General features: G+C 42.4%; 1 protein-coding gene across 2 annotated transcripts in view; it reads left to right on the plus strand.

Annotated features, from left to right (window-relative positions):
• immp2l (inner mitochondrial membrane peptidase subunit 2) overlaps positions 1 to 25561 on the plus strand; it is a 236312-nt gene that overhangs the window by 130288 nt on the left and 80463 nt on the right. The window lies entirely within an intron of this gene.

Below are 25561 nucleotides of genomic sequence, written 5' to 3' on the forward strand. Positions count from 1 at the left end.
GACTGCACATTATGACACTATATCACACATTTGTAGAAAATGTGTCCATTGGACAGAGACTCCAACCCTTGAAGTTTTGTGTCTTCAGACCTTGAGACTGTTGTTGTGTAACGCACTTAGACTTCTGTGCTGCAGGTTAGGAACGAGATCAAGAAACAAAACCATTACTCAAAGATGTGTTTTGGATGGGGGCAGCGTTCCTGGTCTAAATCATCTGTGTTTAACTTTCCTAAACATTCATTTGATTGGTTTGAGTCGTATCTTCAAACAAAATAGGAGTCTGAGAGGGCTGATCAAAAAAGTGATCTCTGCTTAAAAACAGAGCAGGTATTTGTGAGGACTGTTCTTTGGCCCACTGCTTTTCAGGCTGTTTATCAGTGACTTGCCTGCCAGGCGCCCAGAGGCCAGCTTTATGCAGATGATGCAGTCTTAGAATAAATGTAGCAACTAAGTAACATGGTAAAGCTGCAGCCACATGAGGGCGTGACCAAAAATTATGGTGGCTGTAGGCAATGAACTCGCAATCTCATTGCCTTTGGTTTCTTCAAGAAGGGACTGGGTTTGCAACCACTCGCAGTCAGCTGTCGTCTTCACAGCAACTTTGGTGTGTTGAGATTAAAACAACAATAAGATGGAGTCAGTCTGCTGTCAGTTTGTGATTGAAAAGGGTCAAGCTGGCAATTAGTTGCAATCTGTCTGTGATACATTGGCAAAAATCACAAATTTGTTGTTGACTACAGACTAGGGGTGGGACACGATTAAAAAAATTAATCTAATTAATTAGGACCTTTGTAATTAATTAATCAAAATTAATTACATTTTAATCGCATTTAAATATTTAACATGATAAATATTAATTTAAGTTTGGTTGATGAATGAATCAATATACATAAGCTTAAACTTCAAAATGTTGTTTATTTTCCCACCAGTCTGCTACACAGACCAATGAAATGTGGAAGTGCTCCTGTGATAAGCAAACACCTGAAATTAAAGTTAAGCATCATAACTGGATAGTTTTATTCAACATTAATGTCTCACTTAATATAGTTGGAAATTAATCATTCTCTCAGCTGTATTCCTTGATGTTGAAATGTGTCATCTTGTTTTAACAGCTTGTTTTGAATTAAAGACTTAAAATTAAACCACAAAAAGTTCGTTCTCCGTTTAACCAGCTGCTTTTACACAGCTGTGCTTCGCACTCACGGTTGCTAGGCGACATGAGCTACGCAGAGGTGAGGGCAGGTGACGCTGATATGAAGGCTAGCCGCTCACGGTCTTCGTGGGCTGCGAAGGACGTGCGCCGGGTCCTTTGAATGATGCAGCTGCTGAATTTTTGACATCATGCATCGATATAATCTGTATGCCGGGAACTCGTGCACTGAGAAATGTTCCACGGTGCAAAGTGCGATTAAAATGCGTTAAAATTTTTAATTCGTTATTTTCATTATTTTAACGCGTTAAAGTCCCACCGCTACTACAGACACATTCCAGCCAGGAGATAGATTTGAAACACAAATTCCTCCACAAAACAGTGACCTATGTGCTGCAAGGTGGAAATTTAACTTCAAAATGACAGGTGCTGAGAACTTTGTTTATATGTAGAAATATAACCAGAATACAACCAGTTGGCAGTCGTTGGAGTCGAGTCCCCTGTTGCAAAGAGATGCATCGCAAATGAGTTGCATTAATTGGTGCAATCTCACTCCAATTGATTGCAATGTGCTGACAGTCTGTCTGCATTTATTAATTAGATGCCAATTATTTTTAAAACTTCACCAATCTGTGGTTGTTTGGAGACAGGTTGCCTCCCACCAGGCCACATGATGATTCGTGCTTCAGGTCAGCCAGAGTTTGAGGGTGTTCCACACTCAACCTCTGGGTGACCAATTGGTCACTCAGTAGGCAAGGTGGTCACTGTTCTCTTTTTATTGTTGTGTGACTGAGCCATAAGGGAGTGGCAATCCTAAGTGCATATTTGGATGGTGTCCATCAGTGGCTGGAACATAACCATCACCAGCATCATACAACCAGACTCTGAAAATAATGGCTAAAAAGCTTTTTGTGGTGGCATCATTGTGACATCTTAAAAAAGTACAATCTACTGGATCTCAGTGCATGGACAGCAAGAAGGTCTCTGGCATTCAGAAAGCCTGTGGCGATACAGATTCTCAGCAGAGGGAACATTTGTCCTTGCCTCGTTTTTTTCTTGCTTGCTCACACAGCTTTATGGTGAAATCACACTAGGCCTAGTTGCCTTGTAAAGTGCCAGAGCTCCATTGTCGCCCTCCTCGCTCCCTCGGTGGACTACACTCACATCGCGCTCAATGATCCGAGATCGAGTATGCTTCAGTTTGTCTCAGCATCTCAACTCCTTTTTCTCTTGCTGTCTTGCTCTTTCTTTCATGCACACTCACACTTTAGAAAAGCGCTCTTGCAGAGTTTAATGAGATTAATGATTTTATGCACTTAGCGGCTTCATTGAGGCTGCTTTTGCAAGTGCTGACACACTGTCCTCTCATGTCTCATGGATTTGTTAACTACTTAAAGTGATTTTCACAGCTGTTACTAAGGAAGCATCAGAACTGTATGTTTGGCACAGTTGGCAGTCATACTACATGTGTACTATACCTGAGCTCAGGTGAGCCATGGCCACGGCCAGCCTCTCCATGCAGGGACAGGGCATCGAACACAGCGATCATACTAGTCAGATGAGCTGGACCTCGGGGGTCAGATGGGCTCCAGTCTGGACAATCGGCACTCCTTTGTCTTAGTTTGGTCTTCGAGATGTTCTTGAAAGCTTTAAGTTTTGTTTTGGCTCATTATCCTGCTCCAATTTGAATTCTTCTCCACCAAGTAAATGAGAGGGTGAAGCATGTTTCTAAAAAACAGTGCTGCTTCTTCGAGGTCACGGAGTCGATTTAATGCAAAGAAAGAAGAAAGCCTTCCTCCATGTTTCAGTGTGGGTGTGATCCACTATGGTATCATTCAGTCTCTCCAGTTGGTCTCAAACTGGGATTCATCAGTAAATCAGACTTTTTTTCTGTAATCCTCTGTGAAATGTTGGTGTGTCTGAGCCCACTGCAGAGGCTTGCTTTCGTTTCCCCCTGAGAAGTGGCTCAGAGATCATCTTCGTCCTCTGAGGCCACGCTGTTGTGTAATGCTGTGGCAGGCAAGGCACAGGACCCCAGTGCAGGACTTGCAGGTGAGAGCTGAATTTAAATTTAGGCTTTATTAGCAAGTGTAGAAAAGCAAGGCAGGACTGGTTGGGAGCCAGCGGCACAAACTACAAAATAACTAAACTTGAACTTGACATAAACAAAAGCTTAAAGCACACAGCAGGAACTGACAATGAAGAGAGGAAAACTCAGGGCTTAAATCGACAAGAGGGATAATGAGGGGAGAGGAGACAGCTGGGAACACAGGTCAACACAATGACACTGACACATGGGAGGCAAAACAGCACACAGGGAATAGAAGACTGTCAAAATAAAACAGGAAGTGAACAAACAAGAAGACAAAAACACAGACTTGACACATGAGGCACACACACACAGAAGAAAGAAAGGCTTAAGCTCCAAATGAACTAAACCTAAGAACATAACCCATAACACAGGAAACCAGAAACTACTAAATAGGAGTCAAGCTCAAAACAAAAACGCTGGGTCAGCAGACCCAGGCTCATGACACACTTCTGCTGGTTGGAGTCTTGTCTTCTTTGTTTAGCAGATTCTGTCCCTGTGGTGAAGCTGCTGGTCTGTCTCTCAGCGAACAAAGCTTGATGTATTGATCTTCTGATGGTGTGCTCACAGTTGGTCTGTTGGTCCTGCTTTGAATCGAGCAGATACACTGATTCACTGTTTCAGCGCTCCATGCACTGTCCCCTTAGGAACCTTCAGTCCGTTGAGGCTGATAAAACTTCTCTTTGCTCAGAGTAACAGTCTGACTTGTTACAGTCTAAAGCACTGAGTACACCAGCACTAAGCTTATGTGATGCTTTTGGGTCATTCCATTAACATGTGAAAATGGGGAACCACGTACAATGCAATATCCAATAAAAGGTGAAAGTCTGTACCTCAGTCACATCTTGATTGTGTGGTGTGCAGAGGTCACTGTTCAAATACCTGATTGTAAATGGTGAACACAGACTTGGAAATCCTGAGTTTTTACACAGCCTTGTTCTACCGCTTTTGTTGTTGTTGTCTAAATGCTGAAGTGCTATAATTGTCAGTTGCGTTCATGTTCGACTCCTCCATTCTTCTTGTCTGTTTTTCTTACACCCCACCCCCCCTTTGCTGTTTGCAGCAGCAGAGGCCCAATTTCCCCACAGGGATCAATAAAGTTTCATCTGTTCTGTGAAAGCTGATGGATTTCTTGTTCAATTCGGTGGTATTTTCAGACTCCGCAGGTTTGTTGTGTATGTGTGTGTGTTTTTCTTTTCAGTTAAATGTCTGTCTGTCCTTGTCACCATGACTCTTGTCTTTACGCGTTTGCAAACTAAGTTAAATTCAAGTTGAATGCAGTGTTGTCACAGGAAGAAATTCTTCAGTTTGATTACCTGGAGGCACTGTGAGGACAGTTTTTATGTGTGTACCTACGCATCTAAAAGTGATTTTTTTTTTTCTCCTTCAGTATTGTAACTTCCTCTCCATCATGCTCCCCCTCTGGAAACCATCTCTTTAAGTTCCTGCCAGAAATATTTTTTTCAGACAGCTCTGTGCTTTGGAAAAACCTGATAGAAAGAAGCAGTGGTACGAAGACTTTGTAGGCCTGTGCCTGTGTATGTGTGGATGCAGCGTGCTGGGCAGTAATTAAACCCAGAGAGAAATCATGAGTGAAGAAGAAGCACACTGGTTCTGATCCTGCCAAGGCCTCCTCCTCTTCATCTTGTTCTTCTTGATCCACCTTCTCCCAAGTTTTTCTTTCTTCTTCCTTTTTCAGCGCTTCTCTTTTTTCAGCACTTTTTCTCCCTCCTCACATACTGCTCAGCATCCTCGTCTTCTCTGCATTGTCCAAACCGCATTCAAAGTCTGATGTTTCCTTTTAGAATTTGGCTCAACTCAAAGTATTTATTTTATTTTTAGGGGAAAGATCTGTACTAAGAAGGTCCCTAGAATCAGTAGAAAGCTACAAAGCATACCTACTCAAATACAGTAGAAATCTGAGGTACTTCTGTTTGATTATGTCATCTGTTTGGGTCACAAATCCCTATCTTAACAAGGGGACACACAAGGTCTGTCTTTTAATCTTTAAGTATCAGGCCAACAGCAGAGTTTAACACCGGTCCAAATTCTTCTGTAAAAACAGGTACAGACAGAAATGGAAGCTGCAAGCCCACAAACATGACTCACTCACTGCGTTCATTCAGGCTCTAGCTGCTTGCCTGGGGTAGACATACACCCAGCTTTAGCAGTCTGTTCAATTCAGTTTTATTTATGCTGCACCAGTTCACAACAACAGCCACCTCTGAAAGGCATAGACCCTACAATACTAGAGAGAAAACCTGAGCAATTAGTTTGTCAGCACTTGGCAACAGTAGGGAGGAAGAACTCCCATTTAACAGGAAGAAACCTTCAGCAGAACCAGGCTCAGGGAGGGGCGGCTGCTTCGTGTTAGCATGCTGTCTTTGCAAATGCTTGGAAAGATTCAGTGCAGTTTTCACTTCACCATCATGTTCTCGCCCTTGTGTGCAATAAAAATCATGTCCATGTGTTCAGCCAGCTGAATGTAGCAGGAAAACAAGACCAGCCACCTTCTTTTCCCCGCCCACATAAAGATGGCGCCCATCCGCAGATTGAATTGAAGACCCATTGGTTTCCTGATCCATGCACAGCATCACTTTTTATGAATGTAAAATTTTAAAAAAACAACTGTTTTAGCGTGTGAGATCCTATTTTTGCTTTCCTTACAAAAAAGTTAGCCAAAACCAAGCCTTGCTCAAGTGTGATTGGTCAATAGAACTACAAACTGAAACCAGAACGCTTCTGGTACCAAAAATCGGGCCCGTTTTTTTTCTACAGAGATTTTTGGAATTAGTGATGCTAGTAGTAATGGTGGTGAAGGTAGTAGTAGTAGTAGTAGTAGTAGTAGTAGTAGTGCTGTTTTTGGTATTCACTCCTGTACCAGAGCCCAGCTCTCTTCCTCTCTCTGTATTAATTTCCAGTCCGTCAGAGCAGCTCATCTGTCACTCACCTTAAACTAATATTGGTGTAGGCCCCTGCTAGTCATGTGACCTCTGTGTTGTCATTTGTCGGATGTGTTTTCTGTCAGACGTTGTTTTAAACTTGATTTCAAGAGCCCAAAATTTTTACCCTCAGTTTATCACAATTTAGCACCTCTAAACTCTGAGTTTCCACAACCACTGCAGTTCTTGTTATTTCGTATAATTATCTTTCCCAGTTTTAATCTCTGATATTCTAATCGGCCCAGCTGGCAGTTTTCGCACCAAATTGTCACCACCTGGAGTTCACCCACAGCCAAAAGAGATGCAAATGTATCAAAACTGCATTTTAAAATCCTGGATAATTTCATTAAAATGGAAAACAAGTTCTCAGAGTGTTCACCAGAGCCCAGAGGGGATGTGCATGTGATGTTCAAACAGGAGGCTTAGGCTCTATACGGTGACACTCATTCATCCCTCACGAGGTCACAGTCAGCACCAAACTCTTTGATCAGGACATCAGACACCATCAGCCCTCCGCTAGAGAATTCCCACTAAAGACTTCTGAGAAATCTGATACAATTAAAAAAGATTTCTTGTGAGATTTATTTTTCTGTCAGAAGGTCCAATAACAGATGTTGGTGTCAGATAAAACCAATTTAAAGCCTGAGTTCACCTGTTCATCCAAAGCATTTCTTTCTATACTACTTCTTTTTTCATTCTGCTGATCATGTGAGCTTTAAGTGTTGAATGCTTTTATTCTTTTATACATCAGAGTTGTAAAGTGTGTTCACAAAGAATGTGAAATGAATTCTAGAGTTGCGTCGATTGCATACAAAATCAATGGAAATATGCAATTAGATACTTATTTGCCTGGGGTGGTGAAAATTGATGCAGATTTGCCCGTGGCTTTACGAAGCTGTTGTCTTGAATCTACAGAGATAAGAGAAGAGAGAGGCTGAGATAAACAAATGTACTCGCCAAAACTGAGCATCCAGATCCATTCTACTGGCGCTGTGAAATGCATCAATCTGGTATAGTCTTATAATAGCACCCTCGTCCTAGATACATATGTTTTTTTGGATGTATATGCAGTTTGTCCATGATGACTGATTGAGTATAATCAGACCGGGTCTGTTCCAGGCAGGTGGAACATTATTATGCAGTCATTGTCAGTCATCTTCATTAAGACCTCAGTCACACACACCTAGAGACCAGCCAGTGAGCCCCGGGCAACCATCGCTCACTTGGGAAAAATATGTATTACCTGACCAGTTACTGCAGTCGCCTGTCAACAAAAAAATAAATAACAAGGAGGTTTTTGGTGCAGCAAAGTATGCATATTTGCAACCAGTTTCACCTAGTGACTGCCAGCAGCCTCCTGCAACCCACATTTTACACATTTTTTCCCTCGCAGTCTGAGGTTGCCAGAGGGTTGCCAACCAGTCCCTGGGCCTGTGTAACTGAGGTCTAAGACTATTTTAAGTATGTCTGACATTTTTAACAATCCAGGCAGTCTGTGTGTGTGTGTGTGTGTGTGTGTGTGTGTTTTCTTTTTTCCTTTTATTTAGCTCAACTCAAAGGTAGAAGGACCTTTTTTTAAGGAGTCTAATTCTAATGCCCTCCGTTTGAGAGCTTTCAAGCCTCGGCTCAGTGAGTGTCCCTGTTAAAGTCACTGTATTACAGTGTTAACACAAACTCATTGCTGTGTCTTTTTCAGATTAAAAACCTTGTAGCATTTCAGTGCACCTAACCCCTTCTTTTCAACAAAGCTTGTATTGTGAAACATTTTCAGGGACATGTTGTGGAAAATTGCTTATTTATTTGTAGGGTCATCCACCACTTAACAAGCAGTCATTACTGTCTACTTGTTAAGTGTGTTGTGTGGTGGACTGACTCAGTTGTTTGGTTCTTAGCCATCAAAGATCACAAATGGAAAGTGTCTGAGTGTGTTGTGTGTGTAAAATGGTTCATCTAACATTTAGATTAGATTAGATTTAACTTTATTATCATTGTACACAAGTATACCACGAAAAGTACATTCCAGAACACCCATCCAAGAAGAATACAAACAACAGAACAAACAGGGGGAGACAGATGTCTGCGGTCATGCAGCCGTTATACAGGCGCTACCGTAGCAGGGAGGGAAAGCAAAGCAAAAAAAAACAACAATAGGATAGGTGAGGGAAAAAAAAATCATCTCATATTTTGCCCCATAATCAGGGGCACAGTATGAGGTTGGAAAACCTCTGCATAGTAGCTAAGCATATCGCACATTTAAAGCCAGGATAGCAATATGTTGGGGTGGTGGTGGTGGGGGTGCCAACAGAGACGACAGGGTCAGGGCATTATGGAGCCAGATCCCGGCTCCCAGGCAAAACAGTTCGCTGATAGTGATGGACGTCAGCAGGCCTGGTATGCCAGATCCAGTTCACACAAATCACAAAGAGGGCTGGGGGGAAGAACGTCTAGTACACAGTGACCCAGAGAGATATGATTACCAGCCTCAAGGCCGGCTATGGAGCCAAATTCTTGATAATGCAGATGCTGTTTTGGAACAGGCTGCTGGTTATTATTTTCAACAGCCTCCAGTTCACTGGGAGACCCACTCAGTAAATCCGATATTCCAAAATTGTATGATTACCATCCTTGCTGTGCAGAACCATAACCAGATCTGATCCCCTTTCGCCTGCGAGCACGTACACAGCTGGACTACGCATCCAGCTTCCAGCTCAGGTCCAGCAGGCTCTGAGTCTGAACGGCTCTGCACAGCCCATCCATCTGCTTCTGCAGACTCGGCAGACACCAAACTGCTACCCAGATTTTCTTAATTTCCCGGTAAATCAGGTATCCTCCAAGTCCAGACAGAAGAGATCCCGTTACCAAAAAGCCGAATATGTATACGTCTTCCACGTCCTCAACCAATAGTGCAGCATGACACACAGGTCTCCACATGCTCCACGAATCCAGGACGTATCCGACCGGGTCTGTTCCACTAGGACATGTGGGCTCCCCTCTCCCCGATCTCATAGTGGAGAAAATACGATCAGTGGTGTTTAGGGCCCAGTTTGCCAGATCCATGTTGTTTCTTCCTCTATATTATTATATTATGTCCAATATTAAAGACTGGCTCAGCTCTTGCGTAGTATACTACAGTGTTGGTGTGACTAAAAAAAAAAACAGGTTACCATGACTTTATTAGCTGCATATGCAGACCTGACTCAGTATGACTCCTAACCAATGCACACAGTTTGCAAAATACACACAAAATCTCCAAATTCATGTTATTGGATATGAATTTTTGTTTCCATTTTTAAAGGACAAATAATCTGAATATGGCAGCTGGAGGACTTGATGAAAGTTTCACCCCTGACAACATAAACTGCAGCTTTCTTCCCACATGTACAACTGATCATTTTTACTCTTTTTGTATGACTCACACTGAAGCTGCATTTTCTTTTGCTTCATTTTCATTTTCTTTTCTTTTTGTTTACTTTAGTTTCCATCTGTTATTTGGCTACTTGATTGATTTTAGGCATTAAAACTACCTGGCAACTCCCGGGAAACCTCCAGTCGCTAGGGAAACATGTATTCCCCCAACCAGCTGGCGAGTGGCTGTTGGAGCCTGCTGACTGCCACTAGGTGAAAACAGTTGCAAAGGGAGTGCTGCACCAAAAACGTTGTTGTTTGCTTTGGTCAGCAGCAGATAGCTGTGATTGTCCATAGTTTTCCTGGAAGGCATCGACTTGTCTGCAAACACTTGCCAGTTACTCTCCAGGCTGCAGTGAAACTTGAGAAAATGCAGTGCAAAGTGAAAATGGAGAATGTTCATTTTCAAAGTAAAAGTTTTGCTTTACCATCTTAACCAACACATTTCAAATGGTGCAACTTTTAATTTGAAGACAAATGTCTCAATTTCCAGACTAGTCTGTGTCTTCCATGCAAACTACTAGCAACTGCAGCAACCTGCCTGCAGCAGAAGCAATTTTTGTTGTAGAACTGTACTCCTCATTTTGACCAATTTCACACTAGCAACTTGCAAAAACCTCCCACAACTTCTCACCAACCACTTATGGAATACACACTTTTCTTGAGCGACCAAGATGGTTGCCAGATGGCCGCTGACCAGTCTTTAGGCCTGTGTGGCTGAAGCATTAGGTTTAGACGTAGAACTACTAAAAAACTGTCAACTGGCAGTTGATGGCTGAATTCCCTTAGACGACTACGTGATGTAGACATGTAACATTCTTCCAATTGAAATGGGCATGAAAAACGTGAAGTTGTCAAACTCTTTTATTGACAGGGTTCTATGGTTTCAGCACAGATGTGACTGTACTTTAGGAGCTGCTTGTAGCTCCAAATGCAGCTTGAAACAGAAGCTGCCTCTTCTTCTATGATTGCTTTAAACAAGATCTAAAACTAGGAAGCAGATCTCCTAATGAAGCTCCTGGGAGGATCCCTCTGATTCAGAGCAATCACATTCCATCTTTACCATCTACAAGTTTTGTTCATGTTTTTCTGCAAACCGTGGATGAACTGAGCAGCAGGCTAACTGCCCAACTCCCCTTTGGGCACCAGGGTTGACAGAGTCTATTTGCCATTTATGAATTCACAGCTCTGCCGTGTATTGCGTAGAGGCCGGCCTGTAAAGAGCCTCTCTGAATAAATAAGCTGTCACCCTGGGGAGGAAGAGGGATGAGTGAAGTCCTGCTCTCTCTGATGAAAACAGTTTTTGACTTGAGACAGGACATGAAAAGAAACATGCTTCATGTCTTTGCGCCCTTTTGAGGAAAAAAGGCATGGTTACCATCACTGCAAAATAAACCTCTTAGAGTGCAGGGCTAAAAAAAAAAAAGCTTCACATGCCTTCATCGGTTTCAGGTGTTCAACACTTTCCAGGAGAGCTTAATCTGCTTTTTCAAGACCCTAACCTCTCACCTTCAGTCCTCTACTTTGACTTCTCCCTGTGATTTCTTACATTTTTAAGAATGCCTCCATCATAGGAGTGCAAACTTGTTCCTTTAAGCTGGGATTTTTTATTTTTATTTTTTTGCTCAGCTGGAGAGAACCATAATCACAGATCGGAGAACTCTGAGAGAACATGTGAGCCCCTTTAATTCAGACCACAGCTTGTCTTCTAGCTGCGGTTCTTTCTGGTCTGTTTCCTGTTTCTGTTAGTGTAGAACCTGCTGCTGGTGTTCTCTGGTGGATTTTTCCTTGTTATGTTGAACATTGCTAAAAAATAGCAACAGAGAGAAACCTTTGCTCTTTGATTCAGAGAATCTGTCAGCTATTTGACGTCTATTGTTAATGTTTTAGATCACTGAAACATTCTCCGCTTTCAAGCTCCTCTAGAGCTACAAAAATACCACCTGGGTTGAACAATATATCGTCTGCATTTGGCCGAGAACAAATAGACTCTAAACTGATAAACTGAGCCAGTTTGAGAGAGCAAGTCCTTAGAAGTGAGCTCCAACAACTCCAACTGGTTTGTGGGGAAATTTCTCTGTAAAGTGAGTCAGCGCTGTTTGATTGAAACATCACAGCAGTTGTTGAAGGCAGACATCTGACAGAGACAGATGGTCTGAAGAGGAAGGTTTCTACAATTAGACCTTTAAAAAGATATTAAGCTCCTCTCTAGAGGGAATCACCATTTCCTGGACTAGCGCTAAAGTTTTGTGGATTTCTCTGTCAGTCTGAAAAGAAGTTTATTGGACTTCAGAGTTTCACCAACATGGAAGTAGTTTCAGGATCAGGTAAAGGAAGCCAGAAACTGCATTCTATATGAAGGCCACCAGATGGCGATAGCTGTGGTTGCATGTCTTTGGACTGTGGGAGGAAACCCACACAAACACAGAGAGAACATGCAAACAGAGCACAGAAACGCCCAGGCCAAGGTGGATTTGAACCCAGACCTTCTAGCTGTGAGGCAGCAGTGCTAACCACCACACCACCGTGCTGCTGACACTCTAACTTAACCTTTGTAATTGCTTCCTGCTGGGCTCAGTCGCTCATTTTGGATTACTGAATAAAAATTAAATCTATTACTGCTCCGTGAAGTCCTCTCTTGAAGCTTCCAGCTGATCAGTTTTCCTGGCAGCATGGCTGAACTGGCCGAGAAGAACCTGAGGATTGCATGATCATACAGTGGCTTTATCAAACAGAATGTAGGCCCACCCTAAACTGTGCCCTCCTTCATCCTTTACGCAATAATTGGGACCATAACTCATTAAATAAGAGTTGAAACTAGTGATTCAAGTCATTTACTGAGGTCATAGATTGAGGGAGCAGTAGCACTGTTTTCTCATAGGCTATTATAAAGTCAGATTTCTCTCTATATCTAGAAGAGTCGCCCCCTGCTGGGCATTAGAAAGAATTAAGGTTTAAATCTCTTCCATATTGGCTAATTTTTCAGAAATAGAAGCTGCATCTTTATGTGGCTTAAATCCAAAGGAAAGAGGCAGAAGAAAAGTTCATCTCCGGGTTAGGAATGCTCAGGGTTTTCTGTGGATTCTATTCATCTATTCTTGAATTCTATCTGAAATCAGAAGTCAGCATTGACTTTTTAGCCTTTATGAAGGCAGGAGGGGTTTAGAATGGAGAGGAAAGAGAAGGAGGAAGTAAAGGAGTCTATTTTTGAATTCTTTTGGGTTTTTATCACTCCCCGGATTTCTGTCTACTGTTTTCAGACTGCATTAATATTGTATTTTTTTTACTAGACTAGACAGTGATGCTCAAAAGTAAATTTAGCAGAAGTTTATTGTAAAAACACCAAAATTCCAACATTTAACATTGTTTCTTCTTTTCCACGATTATTTTCCCTTCTGATTATTGTATCTAAACCATTCATGATCTGACGGCTTCTAGGGAGGTCAGTCATTACATCGGCCCCCTCTCCAACAATATCTGCTTGAAACCTTGGCATCATCTCTGAATTTTGGATCTCACATCTCTACACTTCCATTTTCTCCCACCTTGATTATTGTAACTCGCTTTTCATGTGCATCTCTCAGTGCATCTCTTTAGCCCAAACTCAGCTGGTCCAGAACCAGGCTAGACTGCTAACAGGAACTAGCAGGTGTGCATCTACTGTATCACTCCTGTTCTCGCTTCCCTTCACTGGTTTCCATTCAGAATGCATGTATGGAAGTGTGATGACTGTAACTTTGTAACTGTGTTTTTTAAAAGTGTTTTTATTGTTAGTAGTAATATTTCTGAAGAAGTGACGAGCCTACAGTCCACCCCACCTTCCCATTTTATTTATGAATCAGTGCCTTCTGTTGTTTAGTTTTCAGGGTGTGCTGCTTTGGGCTGCTTGGACAAAAAGTAGTTTTATACCAACATTTTTATACATGGTGTCAGGTTTTTGTTTCTCTTTCAGTCAATAAATTCATGACTCACTGCTTTGGATAAACATATCATGGAGTGAAGCCTGTTTACTGTGATTTATAGCTTTTGCCCCCTGGTAGGGTCTCAAGACACACTGGTCCTGGATGAGGTGTCAGACAAAGAGTGATTCACAAAACCCCATGAAGAAACAATCAAGGGATCAGTTCACTCTGCCCGGGACAGGGTTACTGGGGCCCCACCCTGGAGCCAGGCCTTCGGATGGAGTTTGAGGGAGGGTGCCTGGGGGCTTTGCCTAAGCTCATGGGGCCCGGTGACTTTGCCCAACCAGGCCTCTGGTGGGCTGTCCCTTAGAGATCGGGTGAGGAGTTCAGTCATTCAGGAGGGGCTCAGAGTAGAGCCACTACTCCTCCATATAGGATGCCTCCTGGGTGCCTCCTAGGTGAGGTGGGCCTGTCCTACTCAGAATGTGCCCCAGGGTAGGCCCAGAACACATTGGAGAAATTATATCTGGGAACGCCTCAGTGTTTCCCTGGATGAACTGGAGGAGGTGGCTGGGGAGAGGGAGGTCTGGGTTTCTCTGATTAGGCAGCTGCCCCTGCCACCCTGCCCTGGGTAAGTGGAAGAGGGAGGATGGATGGAGGGATGGATGGATGGATGGATGGATGGACCTCAGGGCAGAGCTGGACTCAGCCAATAAATTTGGAAGAAACAGCCCTCCCTATCATCTTATCGTATTCATGAATCAATGCTTTTTGTTAGTTTATGATAGTTTGTCAGTTCATGAGCTTGTCTAATGAGGTTAAATATTACTGCACACAGGGCTATCAATACCAAATAAGCTTGGTGCAACTGTTAATCGCTTTTTTGTTTGTCTTTTTTTTTTTCCAGTACCCAATTTAAAAGATAATTTCCATTTCTTATGTGTAACTGCTCAGGTTCAGTTTTTTTTTTACCAAGAAACTTAAATGAAATTGGAAAACCTGTTTACCACTGTTTCCTGCAGTCACCGGGGAACTACATGCTGGGGTTTGTCATTCTCAGTGTGATCGTATTAATAACACTGAGTTCATGTCTCTCCCACCTGTCAATCACTCTCTCAGGTAACACCTGATTGTTGTCCTCCTAATTTCCTCGTGCAGGTAACTGAATGCAGATAAAGGTGATGGAGAGCATCATAATGTGAGTCATGGTGCGGAGGTGGAAAATAACCAGGGCAAGTTTGTGTCCATTTTAAGGAGCTTTATGTGTGGAGCTCGCTCGCTCGGTCATTTCCTTTGCATGGTGAAATATGTTATAATGAAAACATGCTAAATAGACATGCTCAAATCCCCTTCAGATTCATATTTCAGGGTGAAATAATAATATTATTATTATTATTATTATTATTATTAATTTTTCCAGGCAAATTTTTAATACCGTGCAAAACTCTTAAATATTTATAATGGAAATGCAAAAATATCTCCTCACATAGAGCTTTAAACTACACTGGGTCCAATAAGTACATCACTCTTACAACTCTAATGATATACATACATTTTCAGGTTCCATACAAATTTTAGTTTTGACCCAACTGCTAACTGCATTTAAATGCCGGTCGAATTGCAACCATGTACGATAGAGCAATAATTCTTTTTTTGCATATAAAACCAGAGGAGCTACACTTACATATGATGCATCCAACGTGTCCCAGGGCGCTGTATCCTTCCTCTAACGGGTTCGTAGAAATCGTGTACAAAGCACTAACAACAAAACGTACTCCATGCTCTTTATTGTGTGCATTAGCATGTACAGCTATGGCATTTCTGTATCTAGCATAATATGTAAATGCAGAAAATGAGTTTCAATTTCTTTGTGGGTTAGTGCACTTTTTAGCTACCTTATGTAGTTACAATGGATTTCCTTCATATATATTATTATAATTAGGGTTCTGAAGATTCGGTTGATGTATAGTGAGTTGAAATATTCCACAAAATGGTACTACAGCATGTATAACTGTAAAGATATGGTCTGGTAGACTTGTTCTGTTATAGGTCTTAAAGGGAGAGTGCGAGAATGCCTGAGGAATGGAGACGTACTGGTACTGATGTACAGCTGCAGAAATTACAGAGGGATAAAGCTGATGAGGCGTACCGTGAAGATCTGGGAAAGAGTTGTTGAAGCTCAGTTAAGAAGAGAGATGAGGATCAGTGAGCAGCAGGATGGCTTCATGCTGCAAGAGAGCTTTGCAGATGTGATGTTTGCAGAGGGTTGGTGTGACATAGGGTGAGATGGAGTCAGATGATCTGCTGTGGTGACCTCTGACAGGAACAGCTGAAAGAAAATGAAGATATTTAGATATTGTGTTGAGATGAGGCCACAACTACACAAAATACATGTACTTCAAATGAGTTCATTGCAACTTCCAGATAACCTTACAGATGGGGCTGTGCTGCATTCTTATACTGTACAAAGATTAAGAAAGCAGCTTATACACTGTATACCTGCTGTATGTGTACTGTATGCCTGCTGTATGTGTACTGTATACCTGCTGTATGTGTACCGTATTTTGCGGACCATAAGGCGCACTGCATTATAAGGCACACGATAAAACATATGTGGAGCGAAACAAAAGCATCAGGTAAGTCGAACTTTATTCAACTCATTCACAATAACTCAGAATATTGTTCAGTTGTAACAAATACAGAAAAATACCCTCACATTTTAAATCATTCATCTTCCACAAATCCACCAAATTCGTCATCTTCAGTGTCTGAGTTGAACACTTGGGCGATTTCGGGATCAAGCATGCCGGGTTCCGCTATCACCGCGTTTTGTGTACATGCAGCGCTCGTACTGCGTCCCTTCGTACACTGTGGCAGCGCCCGGACCTCTCTTTGGCACCGAGGGGGACAGCACACACACCCCCGGACCTCGATTTGTCACTTCTAGTGACTTTTGAGACAGCCCACAGCGAGTTTTGTTGCACAAAGGTTGGCAATAGTGCCAATCGCCAGATTTCGCACAAATATCCGGGCAAGCATAGGTGAAAATAGGCCAAATCCATCATGATTTTTTTTGCGGTACGGTTCTGCGTACGGTTTCTATTTTTGGAACAATGCTTCTACATCTTGTTGAATTTATCTCTGGCAGCTTTGACTGCTTTCCACACCTGCTGTGTACGTACTTAGGGGCGCAGGTATATACTTTCTGAGGTGTATGCGAACACATACACCTCCGAAACCGGTTGGGCTGAGGGGAGAGAAAGACATGCTGTGGAAGAGAGCCAGAGATTAATATCAATTAATGATTAAATGCAGAGTGGAGTATAAACAAAGTAAATAAGGTGAATGAGAAACAGTGCATTATGTGAACCCCCCAGCAGCCTAGGCCTATAGCAGCATAACTAAGGGATGGTTCAGGGTCACCTGATCCAGCCCTAACTATAAGCTTAATCAAAAAGGAAAGTTTTAAGCCTAATCTTAAAAATAGAGAGGGTGTCTGTCTCCTGAATCCAAGCTGGTTCCACAGAAGAGGGGCCTGAAAGCTGAAGGCTCTGCCTCCCATTCTACTCTTAAGTCTCCTAGGAACCACAAGTAAGCCAGCAGTCTGAGAGCGAAGTGCTCTGTTGGGGTGATATGGTACTATGAGGTCTTTGAGATAAGATGGTGCCTGATTATTCAAGACCTTGTATGTGAGGAGAAGGATTTTAAATTCTATTGTAGATTTAACAGGGAGCCAATGAAGAGAAGCCAATATGGGAGAAATCTGCTCTCTCTTTCTAGTCCCTGTCAGTACTCTAGCTGCAGCATTTTGGATCAGCTGAAGGCTTTTAGGGAGCTTTTAGGACAGCCTGATAATAATGAATTACAATAGTCCAGCCTAGAAGTAATAAATGCATGAATTAGCTTTTCAGCATCACTCTGAGAAAGGATGTTTCTAATTTTAGAAATATTGCACAAATGCAAAAAAGCGGTCCTACATATTTGTTTAATATGTGCATTGAAGGACATATCCTGGTCAAAAATGACTCCAAGATTTCTCACAGTGTTACTGGAGGCCAAAGTAATGCCATCCAGAGTAAGTATCTGGTTAGACACCATGTTTCTAAGATTTGTGGGGCCGAGAACAAGAATTTCAGTTTTATCTGAATTTAGAAGCAGGAAATTAGAGGTCATCCAGGCCTTAATATCTTTAAGACATTCCTGCAGTTTAACTAATTGGTGTGTGTCATCTGGCTTCATTGATAGGTAAAGCTGAGTATCATCTGCATAACAATGAAAATTGATGCAGTGCTTTCTAATAATACTGCCTAAGGGAAGCATGTATAATGTAAATAAAATTGGTCCTAGCACAGAACCCTGTGGAACTCCATAATTAACCTTAGTGTGTGAAGAAGACTCCCCATTTACATGAACAAATTGGAGTCTATGAGATAAATATGATTCAAACCACTGCAGTGCAGTACCTTTAATACCTATAGTATGCTCTAATCTCTGTAATTAAATGTTATGGTCAACAGTATCAAAAGCTGCACTGAGGTCCAACAGGACAAGAACAGAGATGAGTCCACTGTCAGAGGCTCTAAGAAGATCATTGGTAACCTTCACTAATGCTGTTTCTGTACTGTGATGAATTCTGAAACCTGACTGAAACTCTTCAAATAAACCGTTCCTCTGCAGATGATCAGTTAGCTGTTTTACAACTACTCTTTCAAGAGTCTTTGAGAGAAAAGGAAGGTTGGAGATTGGCCTATAATTAGCTAAGGCAGCTGGGTCAGTGATGGCTTTTTAAGCAGAGGTTTAATTACAGCCACCTTGAAGGTCTGTGGTACATAGCCAACTAATAAAGACTGATTGATCATTTTTAAGATTGAAGCATCAATAATTGGAAAGACTTCTTTGAACAGTCTAGTAAATGGTAAATGGACTAGTTCTTATATAGCGCTTTTCTACTCAGATATGAGCACTCAAAGCGCTTACACAACACGATTTTACATTTACCCAAGCACACCCATTCATACAAGCACTTCCATGATTAATTAATTAAGCTAAGTGCTTTAATTATGTAACATTCACTCACATTCATACTCTGACAGAACGGTCGGAGAGCAACTTGGGGTTAAGTATCTTGCCCAAGGATACATTGGCATGCAGCCAGCAGTAGCCAGGAATTGAACCACTGACCTTCCGATCAGTCGGTGACCTGCTCTACCTACTGAGCTACAGTCACCCCAGTAGGAATGGGATCTAACAAACATGTTGCTGGTTTGGAGGAAGTAACTATTGAAGTTAACTCTGAAAGATCAACTGGAGCAAAAGAGTCTAAACAAATACCAGCAGTGCTGAAAGCAGCCGAACATGAAGAATAATCTTTGAGATGGTTATGAATAATTTTTTCTCTAATGTCTAAAATTTTATTTGTAAAGAAATCCATGAAGTCACTACTAGTTAACGTGAAAGGAATACTCGGCTCTACAGAGCTCTGACTCTTTGTCAGCCTGGCTACAGTGCTGAAAACAAACCTGGGGTTGTTCTTATTTTCTTCAATTAATGATGAATAGTAAGATGTCCTAGCTTTACGGAGGGCTTTTTTATAGAGCAACAAACTCTTTTTCCAGGCTAAATGAGCATCTTCTAATTTAGTGAGACGCCATTCCCTCTCCAGCTTTCGGGTTATCTGCTTTAAGCTGTGCGTTTGTGAATTATACCACGGAGTCAGGCACTTCTGATTTGAAGCTTTCCTTTTCAGAGGAGCCACAGTATCCAAAGTTATACGCAGTGAGGATGTAAAACTATTGACGAGATAATCGACCTCACTGGGAGCAGAGTTTAGGTAGCTGCTCTGCACTGTGTTGGCACTGAAGAGCATAACAATGAAGGAATTAGATCCTTAAACTTAGTTACAGCACTTTCAGAAAGACTTCTACTGTAATTAAACTTATTCCCCACTGCTGTGTAATCCATTAAAGTAAATGTAACTGTTACTAAGAAATGATCAGACAGGAGGGGGCTTTCAGGGAATACTGTTAGGTCTTCAGTTTCTATGCCATATGTTAGGACAAGATCCAGAGTATGATTAAAGTGGTGGGTGGGCTCCTTTACATTTTGAGAGAAGCCAATTGAATCTAACAATAGATTAAATGCAGTGTTGAGGCTGTCATTCTCAGCATCTACATGGATGTTAAAATCACCCACTATAATTATTTTATCTGAACTGAGCACTAAATCAGATAAAAAGTCTGAGAAATCAGACAGAAACTCTGAGTAAGGACCAGGTGGACGATAGATAATAACAAATAAAACAGGTTTTTGATTTTCCCAATTAGGATGGACAAGACTAAGAGTCAGGCTTTCAAAAGAATGAAAACTTTGTCTGGGTCTTTGATTAATTAATAAGCTGGAATTGAAGATTGCAGCTAATCCTCCTCCTCGACCTGTGCTTCGAGCATTCTGACAGTTACTGTGACTCGGGGGTGTTGATTCATTTAAACTAACATATTCATCCTGCTGTAACCAGGTTTCTGTAAGGCAGAATAAATCAATACGTTGATCAATTATTAAATCATTTACTAATAGGGACTTGGAAGAGAGAGACCTAATGTTTAACAATCCACATTTAATTGTTTTATTCTTTGGTGCAGTTGATGAAGCTGTATTATTTATTGTTTTTGAATTTTTATGCTTAAATAGCTTTTTGCTGATTTTAGCTTTGGTTTTTGGTGGTCTGGGAGCAGGCACCGACTCTATGGGGATGGGGTTTTGGGGGGATGGCAGGAGGAGAGAAGCTGCAGAGAGGCGTGTAAGACTGCAGCTCTGCTTCCTGGTCTCAACCCTGGGTAGTCAGTTTTTAGGAGGGTTAATAAATTTGGCCAGATTTCTAGAAATGAGAGCTGCTCCATCCAAAGTGGGATGGATGCCGTCTCTCCTAACAAGACCAGGTTTTCCCCAGAAACTTTGCCAATTATCTATGAAGCCCACGTCGTTTTTTGGACACCACTCAGACAGCCAGCGATTCAAGGAGAACATGCGGCTAAACATGTCGCTCCTGGTCTGATTGGGGAGGGGCCCAGAGAAAACTACAGAGTCCGACATTGTTTTTGCAAAGTTACACACCGAGTCAATATTAATTTTAGTGACCTCCGATTGGCATAACCGGGTGTCATTACTGCCGACGTGAATAACGATCTTACCAAATCTACGATTAGCCTTAGCCAGCAGTTTCAAATTTCCATGAATGTCGCCTGCTCTGGCCCCTGGAAGACATTTGACTATGGTCGCCGGTGTCTCTAGCTTCACGTTTCTCAAAACAGAGTCACCAATAACCAGAGTTTGTTCCTCGGCGGGTGTGTCGCCAAGTGGAGAAAAACGGTTAGAGACGTGAACAGGTTGGTGGTGTACCCGGGGCTTCTGCTTAGGACTACGCTTCCTCCTCACCGTCACCCAGCTGGCCTGTTTTCCCTGCTGCTCGGGATCTGCTGGGGGGGAGCTAACGGCGGCTAAGCTACCATGGTCCGCACCCGCTACAGGGGCCTGGCTAGATGTAGGATTTTCCAGGGTGCGGAGCCGAGTCTCCAGTTCAGAAAGCCTGGCCTCCAGAGCTACAAACAGACTACATTTATTACAAGTACCGTTACTGCTAAAGGAGGCCGAGGAGTAACTAAACATGTGACACCCAGAGCAGGAAAGTGCAGGAGAGACAGGAGAAGAAGCCATGCTGGTAGTGAGTCGGCTAAGGGCTAAGCTACTAGCTGAGCTAAGCTAGCGAATTTCTAAAAACAAATAAAGTGAGTAATGTGAATACAGGTGATTCAGCAAAGAGTATGCTATTTAAAGTAGGTGAAGATTACACTAAAATATGTTATTATCCAGATAAATCGAGTTATACAGATATAACAGCTAACAGACAGCAAAACACTGTGCTCCGAAACAGGAACAGGAAGTGATACAATACCGCAGTGAGAGCATCCAGCAAAGCATGTAAATGTATACTTCAAATCCCACGCACTGCAACAGCTGAGGGCAGGCCAAGAACTGTGCCCTAACCTGTTTCCCTATTGCCGATTGATTAGTGATCAGCCGATAAATCATCGGTCAGCACTTTTTACAGTGACATTTAAGCTGCCTCCCCAAAAATGACCAAACGAAAAGTGGAAAACAGGGATTTTCCAAACAGGTGGGAGGCAGAGGACCTGAACGCTGACATCAGAGGTAAATGATCTGTCTCTTTTTCTCTTTTTCAGTCTTTCTGGAGTAAATAGCTTCTGAATTTGGTGACGTGCCTTATTACACAGGTGCGATGAGCTGCCTGAGGAAATCTGTCAGTTCATAGAAAGTGAAGGAAACGGCACCAAACAAACGCACAAACCAAACCACAATAGTGTGATTACCACCAGATTGTGGTTATAGGGATCGTTCTGGTGGCGACAGCTGATGTAAGGAAAAATAACAGCTGACATTCTCTGCACAGCCAGTAAAACCACACAGACAATGAAGGCGTGGAAAAAACTTGTCAGCGATGATCCACTCGTGTTAAATCATGCCTGAAATTTTCATTTGATCGTCGTTTTTCTTCTTACTTCTCATTCATGCTGGTTGTCATTTCGATTTCTGTAGCCGCGAAATCAAGTGCGCATGACCTTAGGGACACCAAACGTGCACACTGTGAACTTTCCCTGCTGTGGTAGATTGTAAATAGCAGTGAAATAATTCAGGCATAAGCAGCGATAAAAGCAGCTCCTGCTTGCTAAATGCAGAGACAGCAGAGCTCCCAAAGTGAAGGGGAAATCCTCAGCCCGACTAGAGGGCGTCTCAGACCGGCACGGCGCCTTGCGATCAACTGCTAGCTAGAACACCACACACACACACACACACACACACACACACACACACACACACCATCCGCATCCTCTCAACATTTACTGTGTTCATGTGTGCAGATCCCTTACTCATGGACTTATAAAATACAAGACTGCTATGACATAACTTCCCGACGGGGACAGGAGGAGGGAAGGTGAAGGAGCGCAGGGGCGCCTAATCAGCGCCGCGCCTGTTATTGATCATGTCAAATACAGAAAATGCAACTACAGAAATATTTTCCCACATCGTTTTGCCCCCCCCCCCCCCCCCCCCTTGTGCGGCGCCCCCATGCATTGCATATAGTGCATACCCCCTTTTTGCGCCATTGTACGTACTGTGTACCTGCTGTATACCTGCTCTACACCTGCAGTACACCTACTGTATACATACTGTATACCAGTGTAATGACAAAGGTGAAATGGGCGTGATGAAGCTGCCCATGTCAGATACATCTGTGCGGCTAAATTGCAGCTAGCTGGCTAACCACTCCATGTTGAATATCACTGTGGAGAGTAAATTAGAGTTTCACATCTCTGCTTTGTGCCATGATTTACTGTTGGCTAAAATCAATACTGTTTGACATCATATACAAGTTAGTCTTGTGGATCAGTATTTGTAATCTGGTTGCATTGCATGAATATGATGAAGGTTAGTTCTTAATGTTGTGATGCTGAGTAATTTAAATCCATTCATCCATCCATCCTCTTGCGCTCATCCTGTGCTGCACCAACAGCCTCCTTGCAGTTTCTTTGTTTGCTAGCAGATTGCCACGATCACCTGTAGTTTGCATGGAAGATGCCCTATAAGTAACTCCACAGGCTGCTGGAGGCAACCAGCAGTCAGGGAAGGGCTATAAAAGTCTAATAAAAAGTGTAATACACAAGAAAAACAGGGGACAATGAGCATTTTTAAGTATGTAAAAAAATATTCATTAACAATCTTTCGCAACCAAGAAATCCACCAGTTTAACAAATTGTCCTTCTAGGTTGACCCTGAAGATCACACGTTTTTAATGTTACACATGCTTCAAGCATTACTCAGCACCCTGAGACTACAAGTTTAAAACAACCAGAACTCTGAGGCTGTGAAGGGGGAGAGATTTGAGCCTAACACACACACACACACACACACACACACACACACACACACACACACACACACACACACACACACACACACACACACACACACACACACACACACACACTTCATCTCAGCCAAATGCCTGCAATCAAGTTTTGACAAGAAGAATATGTGTGACGGTATCTGCTGCATCAAATGTGATTTCTCAGCTGCTTGTAAGCACAAACTGTTGTGTGTGTGAACTCTGCCAGCCTGCATTTTCACTCATAGAAGGTCATTTATCATGATTTTCCCGTGTGTTACTGTGAATGTAGGTTTAGAAAATTTCCCATGTAGATTCACCTCACGGAGGTTAATGCAATAAGTTATATACAGTCAGATTCATGGTCTCATATCATGTGTTCCTCAGTCTGTCTCACGTGTCTCTTTTAGGGCTGCAACTATCGATTATTTTAGTAATCAAGTATTCTATAGATTACTCCATCAAGTAATCGGATAAGAAATACTGTTGTCTCATTAACAGTTCATCTGCATATTTTAGCTTCTGTAGATTTACTGCAGCTTTTCACTGTGTGAAACAAACAGTGGTGATGGAGCGGCTACAAAGTTCTCTTTTCTTCACGGAGACACCTGAGCTGCAGAGTTTAAACGACACATCGAAGCAACAAATTTGTGTTGAGGATTTTTTTATAATCAAATTATTTGAGTTACTCGAGGAATCCTTGCAGCCCTAGTCTCTTTTCACTTACTATCTTCATTTGTACTATCATTCCTTTGTGTGTTCACTTCCCAGCATTGTTATTTTTCCCACTCATTGCTGTCTGCCGTGTCCTGGTTGTGTCCCACTGTTCCCTATTAACCTCTGATGAGTTGTGGCACGCTTTCCAGTTCCTCGTAAGGGAACCCGAGGCATTCTGAGTCTCCTCTGGGGTCTCTTCCCAGTTGGGTGTGCTCAGAATACTGCCAAAGGGAAGCGCCCTGGAGGCATCCTAACTAGATGCTGGAACCACCTCAACAGGCTCCTTTGGACACAGAAGGAACTCTTGAAAAATATCCACGTATTGGCAAGTTACTGTATAAGATGGAAAACATAGCAATAATTTACACGATAATCTACATGAAGGATTAGAAGGTGGTGACTGTGGCTCAGGAGGTAGAGCGGGTCATCTGCTACTCAGAAGGTCAGTGGTTTAATTCCTGGCTCCTCCAGCCTGTTTGTTGTTATATCCTTGGACCAAATACTGAACCCAGTATTTTGTAGTGCTAGTAACAGACTAATAAAATAACTGGAGGGCCAGCCCTGCCCCGACTCCGTTATCCAGATACATTTTTTTGATGGAAAAACTATCTAGAGATTGAAACTCTTTCTTTGTATCAGACTGTAAACATGTTTATTGCTGCTGTAAACTTGGACATTTTTAACATGAGAGTCTATGGGGACTGACTCACTTTTGCAGCCAGCCTCAAGTGGACTTTAAAGGAACTGCAGCTTTTTGGACCTCTTGCATTGGCTTTGTTTTTCAGCCTCCAGAGGGTGGCTGGTTTAAACTGACTAGAACATAATGTCCATGTTCTATCAGTAAAAAAACCCCAGAAATATTCTGGCTACGGGGGTGCCAGAAAAATACCATAATACAATAGAAATTTTCTGTTCCATTAAAAACAAAAAACTCTAAATTACTCCAGCAGACTGATGTACACAGACATCAAACTACCAACCTTCTGATTAGTAGGTGACCTGCTCTGCCTCATTAGCTACAGCCACCTCAAACAGCACCTGATATTTGCAGGTGGTCCTCCACCCAAGTACTAACCAGGCCCAATCCTGCTTAGCCTACAAGAGCAGATGTGCTCAGAGTGTGTAGCTGTAAACTGTTCAGACAGTTTACTAATACTTGCAAATGTTACATACTGATTTTACCGGCTGATCTACGTTCCCACCCTCATGTGTGATCTCGAGTGACCGGAAGAACAAGGTCACAGATACAAGCGGCGAAAATGAGCTTCCTCCGAAGGGTGGCTTCACCCCATCTCTCCCTTAGAGATAGAGTGAAGTCATTTAAGAGAGGTTCAGAGCTGAGGTGGTTCAGGCATGTCCTACCAAGCCCCGGGGCAGACCCAGGACACGCTGGACAGA

The sequence above is a fragment of the Archocentrus centrarchus genome, chromosome 6 (genome assembly GCF_007364275.1).
Source record: "Archocentrus centrarchus isolate MPI-CPG fArcCen1 chromosome 6, fArcCen1, whole genome shotgun sequence".
NCBI lineage: Eukaryota > Metazoa > Chordata > Actinopteri > Cichliformes > Cichlidae > Archocentrus > Archocentrus centrarchus.